The sequence below is a fragment of the Biomphalaria glabrata genome, chromosome 12, assembly GCF_947242115.1.
Source record: "Biomphalaria glabrata chromosome 12, xgBioGlab47.1, whole genome shotgun sequence".
NCBI classification, from domain to species: domain Eukaryota; kingdom Metazoa; phylum Mollusca; class Gastropoda; family Planorbidae; genus Biomphalaria; species Biomphalaria glabrata.
In genome coordinates, this window is record NC_074722.1 from 9,339,889 (window position 1) to 9,366,623 (window position 26,735).

A 26,735-nucleotide genomic window follows, 5' to 3' on the forward strand; every position below is an offset into this window, starting at 1 on the left:
CATTAAACCCACTGACACTTTCTCAGACATCATGATTAACTTGGAGAAAAGCGTCTCGCCCTCTGACAAACTGCTGCTCCCTATCTGACGTAATTGGCAGTGCGAATCAGCCACACGGAAGTTAAACCGCCATCTACACAGCAGGGGTTCCACTTTTCTTTGAGGTTCGAGAACCAAATACAAAATTGTATAAACAGATTATGGATCATCCCCGGAAATACTGGATCACCACCTTGTGCTTGAGATGAAGCGGTCTTCTGGATGTCAAAGTGGGAAGAATGGTGGCCCACATAATTCAGCTTGAGAACTGAGATGCACTGGGCGTACAAGGAAATTCAAGTTGACCAGCCAGATAAGATGTTTGTCTGGGGGGGGGGGGGGGAGCCCTCGAGAACAAGCCAATGATTGGTGAAACTAAGGTCACGTGACATGGCAGATTCTAATCTTTGTTTAGGGTATGAAAGTTCTATCGGACACAAGAAAAAGGGGGAGAGAAAGAGGGAGGGCGTTAGTGAAAAAGAAAAGGGGGGGGGGGGAGGGGGACTGGTAGTGACGATTTTACTATTGACAAGGCAAATGATGTTACGTAAGAATGTAAATGATTTTGCAACTCTTTTGGTTGTATGGTATCGGTTGTTGTTTTACAACGATGACATTTGATATGGAACACGTACTAGGAACACGAGGATTGACATGACTGTATATACTGTAACTTAAAAGTCTTGGTATTGAATAACAGTTTGTTCCGTTTTGTTGACGGTGTGCGTGTTTGTGTGCCAGAGAGAAAGAAAGAATGGGAGAAAAATGAGGAGAACAAAAACAACAACAAAATGTGAAGAGATCACACAGTCGGCCACTTTGTGTCCTACTTAGTTTATTTGTAGATGTGTCTCAATGCCTTGATCCGCCGAAGAAATGCGTGAGTTCAGTTAGCTAAACTATACATCAGGAACTAGTTGAATTCATGGTCACATCTGGAGAGTATGCAGGTCCTTATGACAGTAATCACTTGAGACTGCCCTTACAATTGGACGAAATTCCTAAGCCCTACAATGGGTCTAAAGATATAAGACATAACTCAACATATAGACCCAACTTCATGAACAGCATTCTACATTTCATTTAACAAAGCCCTCAACACTAGAAGCATCAATGACCTGATGCAGGTCACTTAGTAATGCTAATGTTGAAACAGTCGAAATGCTCGATGTAGTGAGAATTCCTTTCACGCCCCTTCTCCCGTGTGTCTCTGATCTCGTCAGCAACAGATGCAGTGCAGAAGTGAAGAGGAAATGGAGAGCACACTTGAAAGTTGATACATCCATTCATTGTTGTTGACATGCAGTTATCCCAGGTGACTGTAACATATATTTACTCTCGTTACCACGACATAATCGTAGCTTCTATTCACCTTATCTTAGTGTCGTACTTTAACATAACAAAAACCATGTTACATCCAAAGTTTTATTACACTTAATGACAAACAACTACACACATAGTACAGATCACGACACGAAATATGGTCAGTACAGTCTAACAAATGTAAACAAATACTAGGGGTGACAATCGCAAAAACACATTCACGACACTTAGTGATAGTGGACGCATCGGCTCTAAGCAAGGCAGATAAACTTTGTCAAGACCTTAGTCCTTTGTTCACACTGTCTTGTATCTTATTTGGTCTCTATTGTGTACACTGTCTTGTGTGTTATTTGGTCTCTATTGTGTACACTGTCTTGTATGTTATTTGGTCTCTATTGTCTACACTGTCTTGTATGTTATTTGGTCTCTATTGTGTACACTGTCTTGTGTGTTATTTGGTCTCTATTGTGTACACTGTCTTGTATGTTATTTGGTCTCTATTTTATACACTGTCCTGTATGTTATTTGGTCTCTATTGTATACACTGTCTTGTATGTTATTTGGTCTCTATTGTGTACACTGTCTTGTGTGTTATTTGGTCTCTATTGTGTACACTGTCTTGTATGTTATTTGGTCTCTATTTTATACACTGTCCTGTATGTTATTTGGTCTCTATTGTATACACTGTCTTGTATGTTATTTGGTCTCTATTGTGTACACTGTCTTGTATGTTATTTGGTCTCTATTGTGTACACTGTCTTGTGTGTTATTTGGTCTCTATTGTGTACACTGTCTTGTATGTTATTTGGTCTCTATTGTCTACACTGTCTTGTATGTTATTTGGTCTCTATTGTGTACACTGTCTTGTGTGTTATTTGGTCTCTATTGTGTACAATGTCTTGTATGTTATTTGGTCTCTATTTTATACACTGTCCTGTATGTTATTTGGTCTCTATTGTATACACTGTCTTGTATGTTATTTGGTCTCTATTGTGTACACTGTCTTGTGTGTTATTTGGTCTCTATTGTGTACACTGTCTTGTATGTTATTTGGTCTCTATTTTATACACTGTCCTGTATGTTATTTGGTCTCTATTGTATACACTGTCTTGTATGTTATTTGGTCTCTATTGTGTACACTGTCTTGTATGTTATTTGGTCTCTATTGTGTACACTGTCTTGTGTGTTATTTGGTCTCTATTGTGTACACTGTCTTGTATGTTATTTGGTCTCTATTGTCTACACTGTCTTGTATGTTATTTGGTCTCTATTGTGTACACTGTCTTGTGTGTTATTTGGTCTCTATTGTGTACAATGTCTTGTATGTTATTTGGTCTCTATTTTATACACTGTCCTGTATGTTATTTGGTCTCTATTGTATACACTGTCTTGTATGTTATTTGGTCTCTATTGTGTACACTGTCTTGTGTGTTATTTGGTCTCTATTGTGTACACTGTCTTGTATGTTATTTGGTCTCTATTTTATACACTGTCCTGTATGTTATTTGGTCTCTATTGTATACACTGTCTTGTATGTTATTTGGTCTCTATTGTGTACACTGTCTTGTATGTTATTTGGTCTCTATTGTGTACACTGTCTTGTATGTTATTTGGTCTCTATTGTGTACACTAGCTTGTATGTTATTTGGTCTCTATTTTATGCACTGTCTTGTATGTTATTTGGTCTCTATTGTGTACACTGTCTTGTATGTTATTTGGTCTCTATTGTGTACACTGTCTTGTATGTTATTTGGTCTCTATTGTGTACACTGTCTTGTATGTTATTTGGTCTCTATTGTGTACACTGTCTTGTATGTTATTTGGTCTCTATTGTGTACACTGTCTTGTATGTTATTTGGTCTCTATTGTGTACACTGTCTTGTATGTTATTTGGTCTCTATTGTGTACACTGTCTTGTGTGTTATTTGGTCTCTATTGTGTACACTGTCTTGTATGTTATTTGGTCTCTATTGTGTACACTGTCTTGTGTGTTATTTGGTCTCTATTGTGTACACTGTCTTGTATGTTATTTGGTCTCTATTTTATGCACTGTCTTGTATGTTATTTGGTCTCTATTGTGTACACTGTCTTGTATGTTATTTGGTCTCTATTGTGTACACTGTCTTGTATGTTATTTGGTCTCTATTGTGTACACTGTCTTGTATGTTATTTGGTCTCTATTGTGTACACTGTCTTGTATGTTATTTGGTCTCTATTGTGTACACTGTCTTGTATGTTATTTGGTCTCTATTGTGTACACTGTCTTGTATGTTATTTGGTCTCTATTGTGTACACTGTCTTGTGTGTTATTTGGTCTCTATTGTGTACACTGTCTTGTATGTTATTTGGTCTCTATTGTGTACACTGTCTTGTGTGTTATTTGGTCTCTATTGTGTACACTGTCTTGTGTGTTATTTGGTCTCTATTGTGTACACTGTCTTGTGTGTTATTTGGTCTCTATTGTGTACACTGTCTTGTATGTTATTTGGTCTCTATTGTGTACACTGTCTTGTGTGTTATTTGGTCTCTATTGTGTACACTGTCTTGTGTGTTATTTGGTCTCTATTGTGTACACTGTCTTGTGTGTTATTTGGTCTCTATTGTGTACACTGTCTTGTATGTTATTTGGTCTCTATTGTGTACACTGTCTTGTAACGTGGTGGCGGTGTGGTAGAGCGCTTGGCTTCCGAAATGAGAGGTCCCGGGTTCGAATCTCAATGAAGACTGATTTTCTTTAAATTTCGGGACTTTTACGACGCCCCAGAGTCCACCCAACTCTAATGGGCACCTGAATTTAGATAGGGAAAGTAAATGCGTTTGGCCATTGTTCTGGCCACAAACACCCTCGTTAACCGTAGGTTATAGAAAAGGATAACATTTGCATCCTCTGCCCTATAGATATCTTAAGGTCTGAAAGGGGTACTTTACTACTTTCTAAAGGTATGTTATTAAGTTCTTTATATAGTAACAGCCTACTCTGATAATGTCACCAATTGTAAACTATTCCAGTAATCATATACAATTCTGATCTATTCTGGGTTGATTCGACCTTTTTTCTATTGTTAGACTCCGTTTGTGAATAAGTCAAGCAATCAATGAAGTCCTCCGACAATGGTGACTTTATATTGGGGAAGATTTTTTTACAATCAATTCTAAACACGTTAATCTCCTCTTTGTTTAATTTTCGATTTTTTGTATAGCTCAGGTATATAGTATTGAAGTAATAGAAAAAGAAGAGAAACCGATGTCAACAAATGTGGATGCAATGAATGGTAACCTAAAGGAAAATCTAGGAGGATTAGTAGAGATTTTGAAATAGATCAACTGAACAATGTCAAGGACGATCTATGGAAAGACCACTGTGGCCAGCTAAAGACTAAAATTACTTTGTGCTACAATCAAAAGAGGTTGGAAGTTTTGATTTTACAACGAGAACAAGTCAAATGGAAAAACTACTGTGACGTGGCAAACGAGCTATGGGTCTAAACTGACCACAGGTTGTGACGTTGCAGGTCAGTGTTCAGGCCTTCTTTAACAATTGGTCTCGGTGTGAGACATGTGGCTACGTGGCTAAGTGTGGCGGCACACTGGGGTCTTGTCTACCCATTTTGTTTTATCAATGTACTAAATTGTCAACACAATGTTATCGTTTGGAAATATAGTTGCAAGTATATATATATATATAATCTGTATGATCAATATAATAAGGAGAACTGTTTGGTCTCTTGATATTCGATAAATTTGTTGAAGAAAATAACAGTTCATGTAACATCAAATGAGATTGAGACATATGCACAAGTCAAACACACACACGCACATTCAATTTTGTTTGTTTTTCCTCGTCCTCAGTCACGTGATACCCACACAAAAAGGAGCAGGCTGCACACATCTGGTGAGACGAGAGCAGCTCGGCAGTTCCCATGTGTGACGTGTGAAGAATAGTTTTTGCTAACGTCCAATCAGACCTACATCAAACCAAGAATGAAGAAATTCAAACAGAACGCGAACTTGCGGGCCCTAATTGGTAAAGGGGGGGGGGGGGGGAGTCATAAAAGGAGATGGGCGTAAAATAATAAAAAATGCCATATGCAAATCTTGTAAAGAAATATTTTATTTAGTACAAAAACATATAAAGTGGGGGGGGGGAAGACTTTCATTGTTATACAACAAAATAATACTAATTAATAATAAGCTTCTGCCTATTAAAAAAATTCGTACATTTCCTCCCCTACCCCCCAAAATAAAAAAAAATACACTCACAAAATGTAACCTAAAACTTTGTATTGGTGGTGGGGGCGGTTGCGGACGACGTAGGACAACTTCAGACTTAGAGAATGTTCATCTGACCACGACTCTGTTTTAATGTTCTGGACTTCTGGTAATTAACTTCCTAGTCCCCCCCTCCTTTTTTTTATATTTTACAACGCTTATATCAACTCACTCTACCTCCCACTTCCCATTCTCGGATCAAGTTCAAATCCGCCGCTCAGTTAGTCCTTGCTCCAAACAAAACACGAATCAATCGAAAAATTAAACAATTAGTTAATTAAATAGTGGCAATTAATTAATTAATTTTGCTTGATATCGAAATGAGGAAATACAGTTTATAGTATTGAAATATATGGCTGTAAATGTGGAGTTCTCCTTAGACAAGCTTTTTATTTTAAATATTTGCTTGTTTTTTCTATTCTGTCCTCCTCAGTAAGCAGCCCGGCGTGTGTCCCATCTAGTCTTTGATAATGTCCCTCGTCTTCTTGTTTTGTTAGCAACTATTTTGTGTTTACATCTTTTTAGTTGCCCCTGAAATGCCGGGATGGAGCTAGCACGAAGATGTTCGCCTCGTGACGCAGTCCGTGTTAAAATGACACCGCTCTAAAGTACATATTATATTCAAGTACTTAGGGGCAGGGAGACACTGAGAGAAAAACTCAATTACGCCGAGCCAGAGATTTTCTGCTACAATCTGGGTTCCGTTTTGGCCCGAAGGGATTGACCCAAGCCCTCCACGGGCGGCTAATTGGTCACCTTAACGGTTATTTGAGCATTGGGCTAGATGGGAAGGGCTCGCCGCGTGGTGCTAAATGAGCCAACGGACCTCTCAAAGAGAGAGAGAGAGAGAGAGAGAGAAGAGAGAGAGAGAGAGGATGCGTTAAAGGTGAAAGAGACTAAGACCGAGAGTGTGTAAGGGAGGGTTAAGAAACAGAGAGGTGAAAGAGAGAGAGAGAGAGACGCATTGTAACATACTCAGATAATATAAATATTGCTATTTACATGAAGCAATAGTCTCTATTATTTGTGTAGCACCAATCCTTTCCTGTCTCAAAGGTGTGTCTGAATGGAGGTGAGCGCGACTAGTGCTTTGATATCGTCTGCTAAAGGGTTGCTTTCCAAAGGTACAGCACACCAACTTGATTCTGAAAGTCTTGTATTGACCCGTGACTAGTAACGTATTTACATGCATTATCAATATACAGAGAGAGAGACAGAGAGAGAGAATATAAATTCAGCAAAAATGCGATATAATATCAATCATACACTTAAATGGCTGTAATGGTGTATTGTGTATGAATGTAAAAATTAATGACAATTACTTAAGTATTATTTGTGTAACTTTTAATTAAGGTTCACTTAAATGTGCATATTTCAAAATGAATAAATCTATATCATGTTCTCAGTGCTGCTATGTACTGGGAAGAATGGTTAGTGGGGATAAACACTTAATGTCAATGAAATATTATGTTTTAAATAGTCTTCGATAATAATAAAAAACAACACTAATTTACAATGACTTCTAACCCCTTCTGGTTTACGGTTACATGCTTTGGGAGTAAACCAAGAGAAACATCTAGGACTGGAGCACCCCAGGCAGTGGTGTTTCTAAGGGGGGGGGGGAGGAAAGAGCTTTTGAAAATCCCCCGGTCCCTCACACTTTAGTGTTCGAAATTTTTTTAACATTAAATATGCAAAGTTCAGGGGCCCCCAAAGAGGTTAAGCCCCCCCCCCCCGCACCCAAATGATGGCTAATTCCTAGCTACGCCAATGGCCTCAGGACGTTGTAACACTCTCAACCACAGTTCTAGGAAGAGAAAGACGCCGATGTATTGACAGATCACTGCTGCCAACAAAATAATTACAATGAATTTCCACAACAAACGAAGGAGCTTAGCTTCTGCAGAGTTAACAAAAAAAATTCACAAATATTAAAACTTTTAAAACTACAAAGCCCATCTGTACTTCCGTATTCTGTACGCCGGATACACCTTTGTAAGTCACATCATTTAGGGATTTCCCGCCATTTATGAATGAAAATCTCCTATGGTATATATTTGCAAGTGAGCTAAGCCCGGCAATTTAAAGAATGAATAAGGTAACTCGCTCGGTGTTGGAATGCACTGTTGTGTTGAATCTACTTAGAAAATCAATAAAAAATTGGACATCTCTCCTTTTTGTGGGCAAGTACATCTGTGCTTGTCTCTCGCCCACAGACCTGCTGTCAAATGTGCCTGACAAATAAATCTCGGGTTTAAGACAAATAAGTCTCGGGTTAAAGACAAATAAGTCTCGGGTTAAAGACATAAGTCACACGAAAACTAGCACTACTAGTGCAAATTGGGTGGGGGCGTCTACTGGAAAGTAAATCCAACGTTCTGTTGATCAATAGCGACATTGCCAGCTAGGTGTCAGCGATAACTTACGTGCTTATACACTAGACTAGGGATTTATGTCTCTCGCTTTTTGTAAGATCTAGGCAGGGGTGGGGAGTAGGGTTTCCTTTTAAACTTGACTTGGACAAGACAGACGTAATTGCACCAACCAGCTTGACATTTCTCTAATAACCATTACATTAGTGCATGAAACTAAATGCACTAGCAGGAAAACGACCAGAACAAGCCAGGCCAGGTATACAGGAAACAACAAACAACTGAGGACGTAAACAAGAGAAAGCTGAGACTCAAGTAATGCTCTCTAACTAGCCTCATCATACTTCAAGTGACTCGTCATGCCGGACAGGTCAATTTGATTGGCTCAGAAATCAATGGGCTAGCTCATTGTCTTCATTACACGCAAACAATCGGCTTCCTTCTCTATTTTTTGCCTTCTTTTCTGCGCTCCTCTTTCTTTCCTTCTCTCTTTCGTCTTTCCTTCCTATTTCCTTTTCTCTTTCTTTCTTTACTTCTTGTATTCTTTCTTGTCTTCTTTCTTTCTTTCCTGTCTTCTTTCTCAGTGTGAATGGTTCCCATTCCTTCCTTACCACTTGACTTTATCATTGACTCAACTTTTTATTCTCGTTTCTTATTTAGTGACGTTCTTAACCCCTTAATGTTTTGTTGTTTAATTCTTCTATTCATGTGAGTGTTGACCTGTTTAGCGATGGTCGAACATTCTTTTGTATACATGTCTGACAGTCATTGGTTTGCAGAGAGAATAGAATGTCTCGGCTGACAACAGTGAAACAGCTAGAGTAATCATGGGACATTTCATGTGCGCCTGTCAAGGGCCTATTTTTGTAGACCTTGTAGGGCAGGGTTTCTCAACCTGTGGGTCGGTCGCGACCCCCTTAGGGGTCAATTGACGATTTGCCAGGGGTCGCCTAAGACCATCGAAAATATGGATTGTTATTGTCTACTCTTATATTGCTGTATGTGTGTGTGTTGGGGTGGGGGGTCGTGGCAGAGTGGGGGATTGTAGAAAGGGGTCGCCAGGCATAAAAGGTTGAGAACCGCTGTTGTAGGGCCTTTGAAAACTTTAAAATAAATGAAGAGATCTGCCAAAAGAGTTATAAATAAAATTTCGCACGCCCCCCCCCTCTCTCCAAGTGAAAACTTGCTCAGGATGGCCAGAAGCCAAAACCCTTGAAGAGTATGGACATGCTACAATCTCAAATGATCCTACATGGCACAGTGCCAGGCGGGAAGAGGTGGAAAGAGACGAGAGAAAGAATGGTTGAATGACAACTAGGACCCGGCGTATGCAGCAGAGAACCAAGACGTATGACATAAAGTTGTGGAAGAGTTATCCCCCAATTGGAAATTGCAGTATAGAAGAGTATGGTGACACAATATGAAAAACAATCCAAAAGTAAGTGAGCTTGTGTTAGAATTTTAAAAAGGGGGGGGGGGGGGACTAGAATAGTGAAAAAGTCAACCCTATAGATTAACTCTCTAGTCTAGATAATCTCCACAGAAACAATCAAGGTAAATATTTAAAAAAAAATACTTTTTTAAAAAGCTGAGATAAGGGAAATAACTACAAAATTACTTACATATATCTAATTACTGCAAAATGTATCTTCCTTTTTCGATTAAAAAAAAACAAAATTAATAAAAAATCAATGATTAATTAACTAATTGGTTACTTTTTGAAAATTATTGCTTTATGTATTTTCTTCGACAATGAATAATTGTGTGAAGTTTCAACTTGATCCGAGAATGGGAAGCGGGAGAAATAACGTGAACAAGATTTGTATCAAACAGAGGGAGTTCATAAAAGCGTTGCAATATAAATGGTCATAACAGTACGTCACGTCCTCAACGTCAGTCTTACTTTGTTCTCTCTCCTTCTCACGTCTTGTCACAGTCTCACCTTTTGACTTCTTGACACAGTCTCTCCTTCTCACGTCCTGTCACAGTCTCACCTTTTGACGTCCTGTCACAGTCTCACCTTTTGACGTCCTGTCACAGTCTCACCTTTTGACGTCTTGTCACAGTCTCATCTTTTGACGTCTTGTCACAGTCTCACCTTATGACGTCTTGTCACAGTCTCACCTTTTGACGTCTTAAGGCAGTCTCACCTTTTGACGTCTTGTCACAGTCTCACCTTTTGACTCTTGTCACAGTCTCACCTTTTGACGTCTTGACACAGTCTCACCTTTTGACGTCTTGACACAGTCTCACCTTTTGACGTCTTGTCAGTCTCACCTTTTGACGTCTTGACACAGTCTCACATTTTGACGTCTTGTCAGAGTCTCACCTTTTGACGTCTTGTCACAGTCTCACCTTTTGACTTCTTGACACAGTCTCTCCTTCTCACGTCCTGTCACAGTCTCACCTTTTGACGTCCTGTCACAGTCTCACCTTTTGACGTCTTGACACAGTCTCACCTTTTGACGTCCTGTCACAGTCTCACCTTTTGACGTCTTGTCACAGTCTCATCTTTTGACGTCTTGTCACAGTCTCACCTTATGACGTCTTGTCACAGTCTCACCTTTTGACGTCTTAAGGCAGTCTCACCTTTTGACGTCTTGTCACAGTCTCACCTTTTGACTCTTGTCACAGTCTCACCTTTTGACGTCTTGACACAGTCTCACCTTTTGACGTCTTGACACAGTCTCACCTTTTGACGTCTTGTCAGTCTCACCTTTTGACGTCTTGACACAGTCTCACATTTTGACGTCTTGTCAGAGTCTCACCTTTTGACGTCTTGTCACAGTCTCACCTTTTGACTTCTTGACACAGTCTCACCTTTTGACGTCCTGTCACAGTCTCACCTTTTGACGTCCTGTCACAGTCTCACCTTTTGACGTCTTGTCACAGTCTCACCTTTTGACGTCTTGACACAGTCTCACATTTTGACGTCTTGACACAGTCTCACCTTTTGACGTCTTGACACAGTCTCACATTTTGACGTCTTGTCAGTCTCACCTTTTGACGTCTTAACACAGTCTCACATTTTGACGTCTTGTCAGAGTCTCACCTTTTGACGTCTTGTCACAGTCTCACCTTTTGACGTCTTGTCACAGTCTCACCTTTTGACGTCTTGACACAGTCTCACTTTTTGACGTCTTGTCAGAGTCTCACCTTTTGACGTCTTGTCACAGTCTCACCTTTTGACGTCTTGACACAGTCTCACTTTTTGACGTGTTGACACAGTCTCACTTTTTGACGTGTTGACACAGTCTCACCTTTTGACGTCTTGACACAGTCTCACATTTTGACGTCTTGACACAGTCTCACCTTTTGACGTGTTGACACAGTCTCACCTTCTCACGTCTTGAGACAGTCTCACTTTTTGACGTGTTGACACAATCTCACATTTTGACGTGTTGACACAGTCTCACCTTCTCACGTCTTGAGACAGTCTCACTTTTTGACGTGTGACACAATCTCACCTTTTGACGTGTTGACACATCTCCATTCATTTCTAACCATGTAGACGTCCATATCTTACTCCTGTCAAGCCCTTCTACTCACATAACATGACATCACAACACTGCGCAAGTTTGCTGTGCACGAGTCGACTTAATGGGCCCTATTAGATGATACGTCTTTGTACAAACAAACTGTCGAAACCAAGTGTGCTGTTAAGAACCAATAATGACTCTCTTGTGCTGCGAGTGTAACTAGAGACGTGGAACAAATGGAAGCAGTGCAGTCTTTAAGGTAAACAACCACAAGCCTGGGTGTTAGTTGTTGGCTCCTGGGTGTTTCCGCCTGTGAGGCTCACGCTTGGGAGTCAGGACGCCCTAGCAACGTCACGTCCACGTCATGACCACACCTCTTGCATGCCTCTTGACCCCCCCCCCCTCCCCCATCGATCGACTGTTTGTTCTAATGTGTTCACGTCTTGGGTTTGATCTCTGTTTGTCCAGGGCGTGAAAAATTAATGACTTCGTGAAGTTTTTCTCTTTGCCAGAAAGCCCCCGCCCCCCCCTCGCACACAAATGCCATTTCACATGAGGAAAAAAAGGTGGGAGGGGGAGATTTCAGTTTACATCCCTCAATGAACACAGTCGATTAAATACAGTCGACAAACAGAAGATATAGTGTGTGTGTGTGTGAGCGAGATTGCGTGGGTGAGCGAGATTTTGTGTGTGCGTGTGTTCATGTACATCATGGTCAATGGAAAACTAAATTAATCCATCACAAATATATATATATATATACAGAGAAGACTATCTTTATGTCTATGTATATAATCTATACTGTAAACGTAAAAGCACTAATACACTCGTACAGGGGTTCTCAACCTGTGGATCGCGACCCCCTTGGGGTCGATTGACGATTTGCCAGGGGTCGCCTAAGACCATCGAAATATGGATTGTTTTTGTCTATTCTTCTATTGCCGTATGTGTGTGTGTGTGTGTGTGTGGGGGGGGGGGTGACGCGGCAGAGTGGAGGACTGTAAAAAGGGGTTGCCGAGCATAAAAGGTTTAGAACCGCTGGTACTCTATCACTAATTCTCACACTTGCCATGGACAAAAAAAAAAAAAAAACGAAAATTTAACCTGTTATTACTTCCCTTAGGTCTAGAACAACTAAGAAAGAAATTATATATATATATATATATATATATATATATATATATATATATATATATATATATATATATATATATATATATATATATATATATATATGACTGAATTTCTTATATATAGAGAGATATGTAAGGCAGATAGTGATAAGACAGAAATGTATCAGTAAGGAAGAAAGCAATATTTCTTACAAGTGTTTCTTACAGACACTATCCTTTGTTTGTGAGTGCTTATGTTACGTGCGCATCGTGGTGTGTAAATGTGGAACGGTGCGAATGTGTGTTGAAAGGAGAGGAGAACCCGAAATAGAGGAATAGAAACAGACTAGTGAGTACAGTGTTCATTACGATTAAATTATTTACAAACAATGATTTTGTCGTTTGGTGTTGGTGTATGCCTAAAAGTGTGTCATCACGTAACAAGACGTAACAACTGATGTGAAGATGTCTTGATGTTACGATGAGATTGTGTTGATCAGAATTTGTAGTGGACATGTTAAACTATAGTGTAGATTTCTATTTCAAACAATTACTTAACATTCAAAACAAAGTCGTTATGCCGGAGATTGAAACGCAAACTACTAATTCAAACAATGAAGATCCTTCAAAAATAAATACAAAGTTATAATTCTGGAACTAGGAATCTCTTTAATCAAATATACACACTGTACAATACAATTAAACAAGTTAACTCTCTACGTTCAAGCTTTCCCCGTCCTTTGCAAAACTTTTTATTATCTCCCTCAAACTATATTTAGTAACAACCAAATGGCAACAAACAAATCTAGCTCCTTTTTATGGAATTAACATCGCTTCTATTGCAAGAAAGCATACTTGTTGCAAGAACCCGTCGACAATTAACATTGACGTTGCCTTGGAGATGGTTGCAGAAAACTAAAAATAAACTTAGTGCAAAAGCTGCTTTATGCTACGTGACAGATACCGATCTAGGAGGGCAGATGATGTAAAGCTCAACTGTGTCAATGGCAGACGGTTAACCAGGGTTTCATGTAGCCAGCACAACGAGAGACCACAAAACGTGAGTTGGGTGCCCATTGGAGTTGGGTGGACTCAGGGGCACCTAACATACTGAAGTTCAATACGTCAGTCTTCACCGGGATTCGAACTCGAGACTCACCCCTTCCTCAACACGGCCACCACACCACCCATTCACATCCAACATGGGACGAATATTTAGGGTTCTGATTCCCGTGGCGGCACATCTCTATAGATGCTACATTTTTGAACACACACTCCGATAGTAGATGGACATAACCCGGTACTTTGAAAAGTAGACATGTTAGAATAACTTAGAATAGTCTGGACAATCAAGCCTGTTATTACTTGCCTTAGATCTAGAACTATTAAGACAGGCTACGCAAGAAGAACAACACTTAGACAATTAGACTCCTAAATCAGTTTGTCTTTCTAACCGACTCTCTTTCTCGCTCGTTGGCCCTCCTCTCTGTCTCTCTCTCAATCTCACACTCTCTCTATCCCTCGCCTTTTCTCTATCTATTTTTTGTCTCTTTAAAAAGATCAACACAAAAAGGCAAATTTCCTTACCATAATATGTCTATATTCAGATAGTATTCAGACAACAAAAAAAACGCATGTCATAACACTGACATAGACAGTAGAGTCAGACACAAAAAAAGAATGTCTCGGATGTTCCTTCAGAGTTGAAGATAATCTATTTCCTGGTTCAAACCTACCGCAGGACGACGGGGGATGGCAGTGGGCAAGGAATCAGCCCGGCACCATTGAGACAACTGAACGACGCGGCAGAAATCTTGAAGAAATCATAAGTCCTTTTTTTTTTAATTTTTTTTTTCATTCTAGGACGTCATGTGACAGGCCATGAGAAAATGTAACACAGAGTCAACAGACAAGTTTAAGCTGCAACAGAAACCCCAAGTTCATACATGCCCCCCCCCCCACTCCACTCTTTTCCAACTCCACACTCTAATCACCTAACAAATATCTGAATTCCCTGGTCAATAAGTGGCCCACCTTTGTCCACATCATAGCCTTCGAACCGAGAGTTAAGCAGCTGTCAATGGACTTCATCAGCTCAGACACGCAAACACATGGACTATGTCACACACACGTATACACAAAGACACACATACACACACATTTCATGACGGAAGCCAAAACACATGTGCCAAGACGAACTAGGAAAAGATGTACGTTCACCCCCCCCCCCAACTCCTCTCTTTCTTACCAGCACATTTGTTTTAAAAAGAGGGAAGGGGGGAGGGGAATCGACCTCCCCCCCCCAAGACGTAAACATATAAGTTTTAACCCTTTTTAGACGTAACATTAAAAAAAACAACAACTATATCTGTGTGTTTCGAGCAGTTGTGACCAAATATGCAGGTCCCAGGTTGGGTCTTCAGGTCTACCTCAGTTACTGCTCAGCGTCGAATCCAATCGTGCAAGTAGGCCTAAACGCTGACCTGTGACGTCTTGACCTGTGGTCAGAATAGACCAATCGTCTAAGTAGAACTAAACAATGACCTGTGACGTGGCGACCTGTGGTCAGAAGAGACCAGTTGTCCAAATAGGCCTAAATGCTGACCTGTGACGTGGCGACCAGTGGTCATTAGAGACCAATCGTCCAAGTAGGCCTAAACGCTAACCCGTTGTGACGACCTGTGGCCAGTAGAGACCGATAGCTCGTTGCCACGTCACAGGTCAGCGTTCAGGCCTACTTGGACGATTGCTCTCGGTTGCACTCTTATCTCCCAGACTTAATTATTATGACCAATGGTTCTTAACAGGAGTTGGCGTCACAGCAGGGGCGGGGGTACAAAAGCAGGGGTGGGGGGGGGGGGAGAGATATCGAAGGACCAGGGGGAAAAAGTTTTTAAAAATTGCATTCACAGAGACACCGTTGAGTTAACGTTGGACTAGCCAGGTATCTTCGAGCATTGTAACGGCCTTTTTGACCTCAATAGTGTAGTCAATTGTAATTTTTATTGTTGTCAATAAAAAGCCTAAAAAAAATATTACAATTATAATGTACGCAAACCTTATAACAAACTAAATGAACCGTAACATCTGACAACGCATGCATCACTTCATGCGAGATGAAGATTTGGTGACGAAATCCTTTCTTTGTTCTTTTAATCAAGGCGCCAATGCTAATTTTTTTTAAAACAAACTTCATGAAAATGAGCAGAGCATTATCGAAATATTCGCATTTTTTTTTTTTGGGGGGGGGGGGATTATCTTATTCCACTAATGAGTACCTTTAAAATAAAATTTATCCAGGAAAAAGAAGTTTTAAAAAAATGTCATTCTTGTTTTTTTTCTGCGGCGCTGCACAAGTTTGGAACCGCTGCCTAAAGCAGTCCGGAAGATGGGTCTCATCCTCAACTAGTGAGATTTGAACGTCCGAAGGGATGAGCTGGAGAATGAAATGGGAGGGCGGTCATTAAAACAGATAAAAAGACTTGGCCATGAGGATAAAATCTCCCTCCCCTCCCAAACCACGGCCTGTCCCTTCCCCCCACCCCCTTTCGCTAAGGAAGCTAGAACGGTTCATTAAGCGCTAAGTCGTCAGTGACACCCATCTTAGAGGACCGTGTGGAGACGGGCTTGAAGTCTAATTTTACTTCCGCCAGACTAGTCCCAGTTAATAAGCCATAGATCAGACCTCCAAACAAAACATTACGGCTGTTTAGCGTCTTGTCTTCAGAGGACGTAAAGTACCCCTATTAAAGGGACATCATTTACAGAGACCTGTTTCAGACTCGAGGAAGTTTAACATCTTTTCTAAACGGCGAGAAAAAAAAATAAGTCGCAATTTTCATTTAAACAAGAAAAACATTGAAAACACTTTAAAAAAAAAAGACAAAACTTGTTTTTCTAACAATAACTAATGAATGTTAGATTTGAACACAATGGAGCATTTTTACCCCCGTCCCCTTGTCCCGGAGAAAGAATCCTGGTGAAGTGAATGTAGAGATCTAGTACACTTGATAACATTCCAGTCCAATGATAAACATTTCGATCTAGACTTAAAAGACGATGCGCAATATGTTCCTGAACATTAATTTACTAAACTCTTGAAACAATAAAGCCAAACATTCGGAAATTCCCGAAAGCGATAGTCCTTTCAAACCCGGATGTTGGACCTATACCTATATCTCTAGCCAAATTTAAATTTATTTTTTTTACTTGAAAAATGATAACTGTCAGACTAGAGCTTTCCACATGGGCCAACGAGCTAGTAATTCTTTTCTCAGCGATATGCATCATGTTAAATTTCTAGAAAAATCGTAAGAGCCATTTTTTTTTTAGATCAGCTGACCATGCAGGCTCCTGACTGGCTCCAGGTTCAATTAAGTTCTGATCTGAATAGAGGTATTCTAAAAATATTTTAAGACAGACTGGCAAAATGAAGATTTTTTTGTTCATTTAGATGTATTATTTTTTTTATGTATATATTTTTTTAATGTTTTCATGTTATTCTAGGTGAACACAGGGACACTGACAGTTGCTGCACCGCCATTCGTTCATATTAAACAATGCAGTGGACACTCTTTGACTTTTCATCTCTGTTCGAACAATGTGACATGCCAACATAATCTACCTAGACTGTTCGGGCAATGTGACATGCCAACATAATCTACCAAGACTGTTCGGGCAATGTGACATGCCAACATAATCTACCAAGACTGTTCGGGCAATGTGACATGCCTACATAATCTACCTAGACTGTTCGGGCAATGTGACATGCCAACATAATCTACCTAGACTGTTCGGACAATGTGACATGCCTACATAATCTACCTAGACTGTTCGGACAATGTGACATGCCTACATAATCTACCTAGACTGATTCTAATCACTGTAGATAGATATTAGAGAATCAATCTTAAGTGGGGTTTCTGTTTCACCCATGTAAACCAATCCATATCGGAAATGCGCATTCAGTTCATAAAACTCACGCTTCATGTTCCATACTTTTGTGACTCTATTACTGAACATTAACATTGCGAGTTTCGTGATTTCTACTTGAATTTAAAAGCTTTACTCCGTAAAGAGGATGTCTGTGATTTTTTTGTCCAAGCTAATTACTTTCTCCGACAATGAAAGTGGGGACACCGGATTAACTTCTAGAAATACATCGATGTATGAATCACCCAATCCCATGGTAACAATATGAAACACGCTGTGTCACCAGCCCAGAATTGGTGCCATACAGTAGGTAACATACCAGGATTTTGATAGCAGTGTGTAATTCACAACTTTCATGTTTCTGATGGTGAATACTTTGAACCTTGAGCTATCCAGATACTTCATAGCAGTCAGTAGAGAGCAGTCATTATACAAAGTTAGTAGAGACTTGAACCAGTTACCATGTTATTACTTTTCATGTATTAGTCAAACATATTTATACAATTGATTATACTGATTATACTTGGATATTATTGTGTGTCATTCGTCAAGAGGTGATTCATTTATTATATATATTAACTCTATATTTCCGTAATTATTTTCCACGTTCTGGAGGAATTATTCATTGTCCCATGTGTACGTCACAACCTTTTTCGAGTTAACTTCAATTATGGTTTTCTTTTAATCAGAAAATGTTATAATTGGTGTAGATAAATGCAGGGCCCTTTTTATATAACACAAATTAAAGTTTTCAAGTTCAGAAATGAAGTTAATTTAATGGGGTCAAATCAACGATGGTATCGTCAATCAGGAGAACGAGAGTTAAACTATCACTATTTGTGTCAGCCATATCAAGTGTTATTTCTTCATTTTATAAGAGATGGCTGAACGTAGAAGTATTCCTCCTGAGTATGCCTACATTACAATCATACATTCATCTTGACATTGTAACACTATAACACGAACCCAATGTCACCCAATGACCATCTGCTGCATGAAACACACTGTCGAGACATCAATGGACTGCTGCATGAAACACACTGTCGAGACATCAATGGACTGCTGCATGAAACACACTTAGAGTCCCATGGATCAAGGCTCTGCTGATTCATTATGCACTGTAGAGTGTAGACATATTTTTTTCGAGGGGGCCAAAAAAGATCAGTGCGTCAGGAGCCTGATATGGCACGAGAGTCGTGGATTGGACATCACTGACCTACATCTTTAGATGAACCAACTGTATCCTGGGATATTAGAAAACACCTAACGTACATAGCACCTATTAACAGGTCTATGCACGTGACATGCATTCCTTAACAAGGGGACACCAATGTCACAACGGAGGCCTTTCACACACACACACACCACCACCACCAGCAAATCTCAACCAGTAATGTCATCTACTTCATGACACCAGCCGTGATCAAACTGTCATATTGAACCAGAAACTAAAATGTCACAATGTCGAACGAGTGATAAGGCAATCACACTTTTTTTTTTTTTTACACAACGAAACAAAACAGAACGAGACAAGAAAAGAGAAAAGTGACTCTTCTGAACTCCGTGTCGAAACGTGTTAGGGCAACATCCAACTGGGATAAAGGTGGAGTCCCACCAGGAGGTGACGCTCTCAGCTTCCTGCTTGCTCGCGTCTCTCTAGTCAATGAAACGGATTTGGACATTTTGAAATGTCGCTTTGACAATAGGTACACGTTGACTCGAGTTTCCATCTTTTCAAAACAATGTAGCAAGTCCCATACGCATCACCCTGGCAGTATATGTAGGCAGTATTATGCAGTATATGTAGGCAGTATATGTAGACAGTAAATGTATGCAGTATATATAGGCAGTATATGCATTAATTTACCGCAGTTGGAGACTCATTGAAAGGAAAAAAAAAAAAAGAAAAAAAATGAAAATACTTTGAAGAAGTCCATGACTTTTTTTTAAAAAAATTACCTCCCCTGAGGTTTTTCATTGAAAAGTTGTGTAATTTTTTGTAAAATCTTCTTGCATATATAATTTAAAAAATTAGATGGTTCACTTTCGGAAAAGAAAAAAGTAGCCGTTGCATCAGAACTTTGAATGATCTAAAATATCATGATGTCCGATTTTCATTTTCTCTTCTAGTTTCTGAGATCTAAACGGGACGGACGGACAGACAGGCCACACAAAACTAATAGCGTCTTTTCCACCTTTCGGGGGCCACTAAATACAAAGCCTATATATGTATTAAGAGTAATAGTATCAGTTATGTTAATTGCATGTAGGATTGTGAGAAATATTTGTACCGATTGTTTTTGTTTAGATTTTAGCTTTCTCAATGCGCTATGATCCTATCACTTGTCTGGAACAGTTGTGAATGGGAAGGGAAGAAGGAGGTATCTTGGTGAATGTTTACATGATCGTTTTTTTTAAATATATTTTTTAAAAAGTTTACTCAAAATTCCACAAGGGGACTAATTCAACTTAAATCACTGCATCTGTCAAGTACGATTAATAATAATAAACTAATTGTTTGTTTTGTTTGTTTTTTTTAAAATTGATTCTTTTGTTGTCAGGTAAAAGAAATAATCGTGCAAAATTTCAGCTTGATTCAAGATAGTGTGTGGGAGAAATAACGTGTACACACTTTTTACCAGACAGACAGAGTAAGTTAATATTAGCTTTGTTAACAAAAAAATAACGTTTATCCGTTTTGATGACCAATGGTGGTGTATCAGGACACAACAACTATGGACAAGAGAAACTCTCTCAAAGTGTGTAGCCCTTCACATACCCACAAACACACATACATTACACACAGACACCCACCCACAGAGAATAGCTGTTTTTTCTATGCATTCCATGTTTTCTTAACAATCGAGCCAAGAACAACCTCATATATCCTTAGATTCTGTTACAACTGACTTCAACACTGTCTTTATTTTCTCTCCCAATGATAGCCTGGGCTGGTACATTAGGACACTGAAAATAACGCTTCTGGGAGCCTCCTGAAACCAGTGTAAGGGAGCCCAAGGGCAAAGCTATGATCTGCCGAGACGCCCCGCCCTAAATCCCATTTGGCCATCACCCGGCTATTGGACTGCAGTGGAGCCTCTACGTTGGTAGGGGAGACATTATCACAGACACTTGTGACACCAGCGTCTGTTTCTCTCTCACTCTTCTCCCATCCACCCTCCCTCCCGCCGCTTTCATCAAATGTCTCATTTCAGCTGACAATAAGAGATCATTATTTATTCCATTACGGCCGGGTGACACACGGCTACATTACCAGCTGCGCGCAGAGAATGGGTCAAGAGAGATCAGGTAGCCTATTTCCCCATTGACCACAAGTTGATTGTCGGGACACAACCAGCAGCAGAGGTACACGAACAAGGCGAATGCATCATTTAAACAAAACAAAACATAAAAGTTTATTGGGTTTTAAACAAATGTTCCAACGCGCTGGCGAGACCATTGCTATCATCATGTGTATTGTTTTCAATGGATTAGTTTACTCTTTTAAACATCCACAATGTTTACTAGACTAGTTGAAAGAGCGACCAGTTATTCCATTCTTAGAATGTAAAATGCTTTTGTTTTGAGGCTCATTCAGACTCTGAAGCATGCTCTACTGTAAGAACTGAACGCCAGAAAAAAAAAAAGTTAAAAAAAATTCTTTAAAAAAAAACAAAAAACAAAGCGTATCTATAAGGAAGAGATCCTCCCTTACAACCATAACTTTCAATAATGTAGAAGTTATTTCCCTTATTTTACATCAAACGAAAAAGTAATTACCAATAATTAATTGAATAATTAACATGAGTTTTAGTTTTGAGTTTTTTGGCTCATTGGCAAGTTTTAGGCCATGTCAATAGATATATGAGAAAGAGCTCTTCCCTTACAACTATATCTTTCAATAAAGTAGAAGTTATTTCACTTATTGATATCAAACGAAATAATTAATAACCAATAATTGAATAATTGGTAAATGTTTTTTATTCATTCAGGTTTTCTTAGGTACAAAAAATAAGTGTTTAAAGTATCAACGTGATCGGAGAATGCGTGAGGGAGAAATAGCAATAACAATTATTTAAGGGGACTAAACCCTACTAATTTAGCCATATTTGTGAATACTGAAGGATTAATCTTGTTTTTTTTTTTTTGGTATCAAACAAAATAATATTAATTACTAGTAATTAATTAACTAATTGGATAATGTTTTGTATTGATTCATGCCTTGTCCACGCCAATGTATAATTGTGCAAAGTTTCAATTCGATCTGAGAATGGGTGTGGGAGAAATAACGTGTACAACATTTTTACCAGACAGACAGAGAGACAGAGTGAGTTTTGTAAAAAAAAAAAGTATAACTTCCTACTATTGTGAGACTATATCAGATGTGAGAATTGAGGAAATAAATAGATGCAGGTGTCTGTGTATTGTTGTCACTCAATGAATCTCTTTATGTGTCCAGTCTGTTCTCTTATGCAGATTTCTAATGAATGTTCTTCATTGTACAGAAAAAATGTTGTCATCAAACGTTTCCAATTAGAATCAATAAAGCAGTCTTAAAGTTTTCTAGAGGAGGTGAATGAGATCCATTCTCTATCCTCTTGACCAAGAGATCTAGCATCTGTTGTATCTGTTGTCAATGGTGTACAAAGGTGACGTTGCTGGCACAATGTTTGCTAACGCCAAGTGAATTCATACATTCATTCCAGCTCATTGAGGGCAATAAAAAAAAAAAATTGCCAACTTCAGATTGGAGCTACTGTACATAGAACAAACGGAATTCTCATAAATGTGGACACGTCTCTATGTAGCTTGCTTTTCTGTTTGTGTCTTTCCGGTGCGCAGAACACTGATGTACACAAATCTCAGCGCAAAAAGATCAGAATGATCCGCGCTTTGGTTATGGCAACATTCCTAGACTCTAACTGCAGATCTATAAAGGAAGATGGTAGCAAGGAATTGAAATGTTACAGAAGTATTTTAGGTATCACAGAAAAAGGAACATTACACAAACGTGGAACTCCGAAAACGGTTCACAATGGCGATTGGGGCTGAATGATGACCTTCTGCTTACTGTTAAAAACGCAAGACTGTAAGGTCATATAATGAGATCCTCAAGGCTCAAAAAGACTTTTCTGCAAGAAACAGTACCAGGAAAAAGAGGAGAGGCAGACAAAGGAAGCGATGGTAGGATAACATTAAGGGATGGACGGGCCTGTCTATAGGAAGAGACTGTAATCCTGAACCCCCAAAAAAACCATAAAGAAATGGAGAAAGACTGTCAACAGATCATGTGTGGTGCCCTAACGGTCCAACAGACTGAGACAGGTGAAGGATAAGACGATGTCTATAATGAAAACAACTGATAAAAACATAGAAAAACAAAAACAAAGTAAACCTACTTGCTGGAGCTAGCACACTCAAAGAAAATGTCATTTTCTGCTAGGAAGAAAATGTTTAAGATTGTATAAATTTATGCAAGCGACCTCAAACTTAAATAATTACTCTTATTAACTCATTATTGTACATCGAGTAGACAAGTGATTCCAATAGTTACAAATGACATAGAGTGTTGTTGTGGAGAAGGGGAGGGGCAATTTTAGTTTCTCAGCACACAGCTCAAGTTTAATGAAAAATGTCTAGTCGTCCAGCTCAAACACTCTGGATAAGTCACCAAGCGGCATAATAACATTCAGTCCCACAGCCTCGAATGTTCGTTGTATCACTTTAGACGATCTTTACCAACAAAATCGTTGAATTCAATGACCAATTTTCAAAAATAAAACTAGCCATCAATCAGATTAAATCTCGCTCCGAAACGTCATTTTAATTGGCTTAAACTGCAAAGATTACTGAAAGTGATGTTTCCTTGCTTCAAAATATCAAAAAGTAATTCCTTAAATGGCTATAAAATAGTTTTAAAATGTATTCCCTTATAACGTATACAGTTCTTACATCAAAGCAATTTCTAGAGTCTATCATTACCACTGAGTTATGGACGCCCTGAAGTAACCCTATACCAGGATGACAGGCACAATTAACTTCAAAGTGATGGTCTGAGACTCTAGTAGAATAGACAGCACACAATCTCCAAGCAATATGACAAGATGGACGCTAGTAGGCCAACCACCGGACTTTTCCCGATGTGAGTTACTGCCAGACTGTGTTTGAACAAGGTCCTCACTCAGAGCTAATTGTGTGGGACGTTTTCATAAAACCGGTGCCATAAAGAAATGATTTTGTCTGTGTGGGATATGGGGGGGGGGCAGAATGGTGGGTATGAGGCTCAGGATTGATATATGGATTATATGAGGCTCTATGAACCTATTTAAAATGGATTTTAACACCAGGGTTGTAGTCGTTTTGACAACTAGAAAATGAAAATTATTGTATTACGTGCTTAATTCAATATAGTTGCTCCATACAAAGGTAAATGAATATATTACAATAAGAATGTTTACTAGCTCATTAGTCTCCGGTCTGATGACACTGTCCCTGCATTTTTCTAGACTGGAGTCATCCTAAAAACACCTCAAAGTTAAACACGATTTAAAAAAAAAATAGTGATAAAAAAAAACAAGGCTTATCTATGGGGAAGATCTCCACATTTACAGCCATATGTCTCAATAATGTAGAATTTATTGCCCCGTTTCCGATAACAAACAAAATTAATTAATAACCACAATTTAATCCATAAATTAGTTAGTTTTTTTTTTTATCGATTCCTTTTTTTGAAGAATGAATAATCGTGAGAATGAATAATTATGCAAAGTTTCAACTTGATCCGAGAATGGGAAGTCGGAGAATAGCGTGTACACAATTTTACACAACAAAAAAGAGTGAGTTGATATAAGCTTTGTAGCACACAAAAACCTCACTGAAAGGGACTTAACAAATCAACGTATGTTCTATTTGCAGGTATAGGGACTCCACAGTGTGACTTGGGGACTCGGTTACTTGGGACTCGAGACCACAGCACGCACGGGACATAAAAAAGGATTAGTTCAGTGACACAGCATGCGCTATTGTTCTAGTGGTCTTGGTAATTAAAACTAATGCGATTTAGGGACTTGGTTCTAAATATACCTCTTCAACGATCACTACAGTGCTGGAGTTAGCATGGACTGATCAGTACAGTGCTGGAGTTAGCATGGACTGATCAGTACAGTGCTGGAGTTAGCATGGACTGATCAGTACAGTGCTGGAGTTAGCATGGACTGATCAGTACAGTGCTGGAGTTAGCATGGACTGATCAGTACAGTGCTGGAGTTAGCATGGACTGATCAGTACAGTGCTGGAGTTAGCATGGACTGATCAGTACAGTGCTGGAGTTAGCATGGACTGATCAGTACAGTGCTGGAGTTAGCATGGACTGATCAGTACAGTGCTGGAGTTAGCATGGACTGATCAGTACAGTGCTGGAGTTAGCATGGACTGATCAGTACAGTGCTGGAGTTAGCATGGACTGATCAGTACAGTGCTGGAGTTAGCATGGACTGATCAGTACAGTGCTGGAGTTAGCATGGACTGATCAGTACAGTGCTGGAGTTAGCATGGACTGATCAGTACAGTGCTGGAGTTAGCATGGACTGATCAGTACAGTGCTGGAGTTAGCATGGACTGATCAGTACAGTGCTGGAGTTAGCATGGACTGATCAGTACAGTGCTGGAGTTAGCATGGACTGATCAGTACAGTGCTGGAGTTAGCAGGGGCTGAAGTGTATGACGTTTAGTTTATGAACTGGACTGGCGTCGTTTGTTCTTCATAAGCACCAGAAACATTTATGTCATTGGTAATGAAACTGAAGTAAATAGAGAGAAAACAAATGTTATACCTCATGCTCTCTCACTCTCTCTTGTTCCCAAAGTAAAAGAGAGAGAGAAACAAAAAAAAAAATAATCCCGGACTGCGACAAGTTCAAAGAGCGCACTTCTACAACAGACGACTGGGATGGACCAACACGCGAGAGGAACATTTGATATATGATGAGGAGTTTACAGTGTGACATTAACAGCTCCCCCCCTAAAAAAAATTCTTTAGCTACTGACTTCCAGTTTTCCCTCTGACCCCCCCAGGAAATGTAAATACTGTGGAGACCGAGAGTTGATTTTGTTTTTCTAACGTTCTCCTCCTCACCGACTCATTGGCCGATTTCCTCCCCCCGAAAGAAACAAAAAATATCTCGTTAACCATCGGTCATCCCTTAAATACGCACGCGACACAAGAACGCGCTCTGCCCCCCTCTCCCAGCCCTTCTAAGTGGAAGTAGGATCGACGTAAACGCCAAGTGATCAACTCCAATGCTCCCTGCCTTTTTTCTCCCCTTAAACACACACACACGCACAAACACATGGATGCTAAGCGCCAAGGTTCTAGGAGAAGACAATGCAAGTGTTCATTAAAGACAATGTAGCTTCCACTGTAGACGTCGTTATGCTCCCAGGAAAGAGTCTTTCTCAAGACAAACCACCATTGGGAGCCAGTTCTGAGAACCTGCATTCACTTATAGGAGGATTCTACGGGAACTAGGAAGACGCCATCACTGCACTGTACAACGTAAGGCAAAGCCTCTACTGTCGCTACCATTACTTTTCAATGTGTAGGCGCTGTGGCTGAGCTGTACGGCACTTGGCTTCTGAACCGGGGTCCCGAGTTGGAATCCTGGAGAAGACAGGGTGATTTTTAATTTCGGGATCCACCCAGCTCTAATGGGTACCTGACATTAGTCGGAAAAAAGTAAATGCGGTTGGTCGTTGTGCTGGCCACATGACACTGTCGTTAACCGTGGGCCACAAAAACAGATGACCTTTATATCATCTGTCCTATAGATAATAATAATAATAACAATAATAATAATCTTTATTGTCCATAAGGAAATTTGTCTTACAATTTGTGCACCAAACAAAACATCATAACAATAAAAAAAACTAAATGTACATTCACACAAGACTCACTCATAATTTACATGTGAAAAGTTTATATCAGATTGTTTCTATTTAATGATTTGATTGCCAGGGGAACAATGAGTGTTTGTGTCTGTTTGTCTTTGCTATCGGTGTCTTGTATCTCTTTTGTGATGGTAAAAATCACAAAATCCTGACCCAAAGAGTGATTTTTATTTCTAGAATCTTTATAGCTTTTTTATAGATGTTTGTCTCAAAACAGCTGCCCAAATGGGGTTTGTTTTTTGCCAATGACTTTCCCAGCAGCA

At 39.5% G+C, this 26,735-nt stretch overlaps 1 protein-coding gene across 6 annotated transcripts in view; it reads right to left on the bottom strand.

The window, feature by feature from the left end:
• Positions 1–26,735, bottom strand: part of LOC106054309 (protein-tyrosine sulfotransferase 1-like) — an 81,469-nt gene that overhangs the window by 4,624 nt on the left and 50,110 nt on the right. The window lies entirely within an intron of this gene.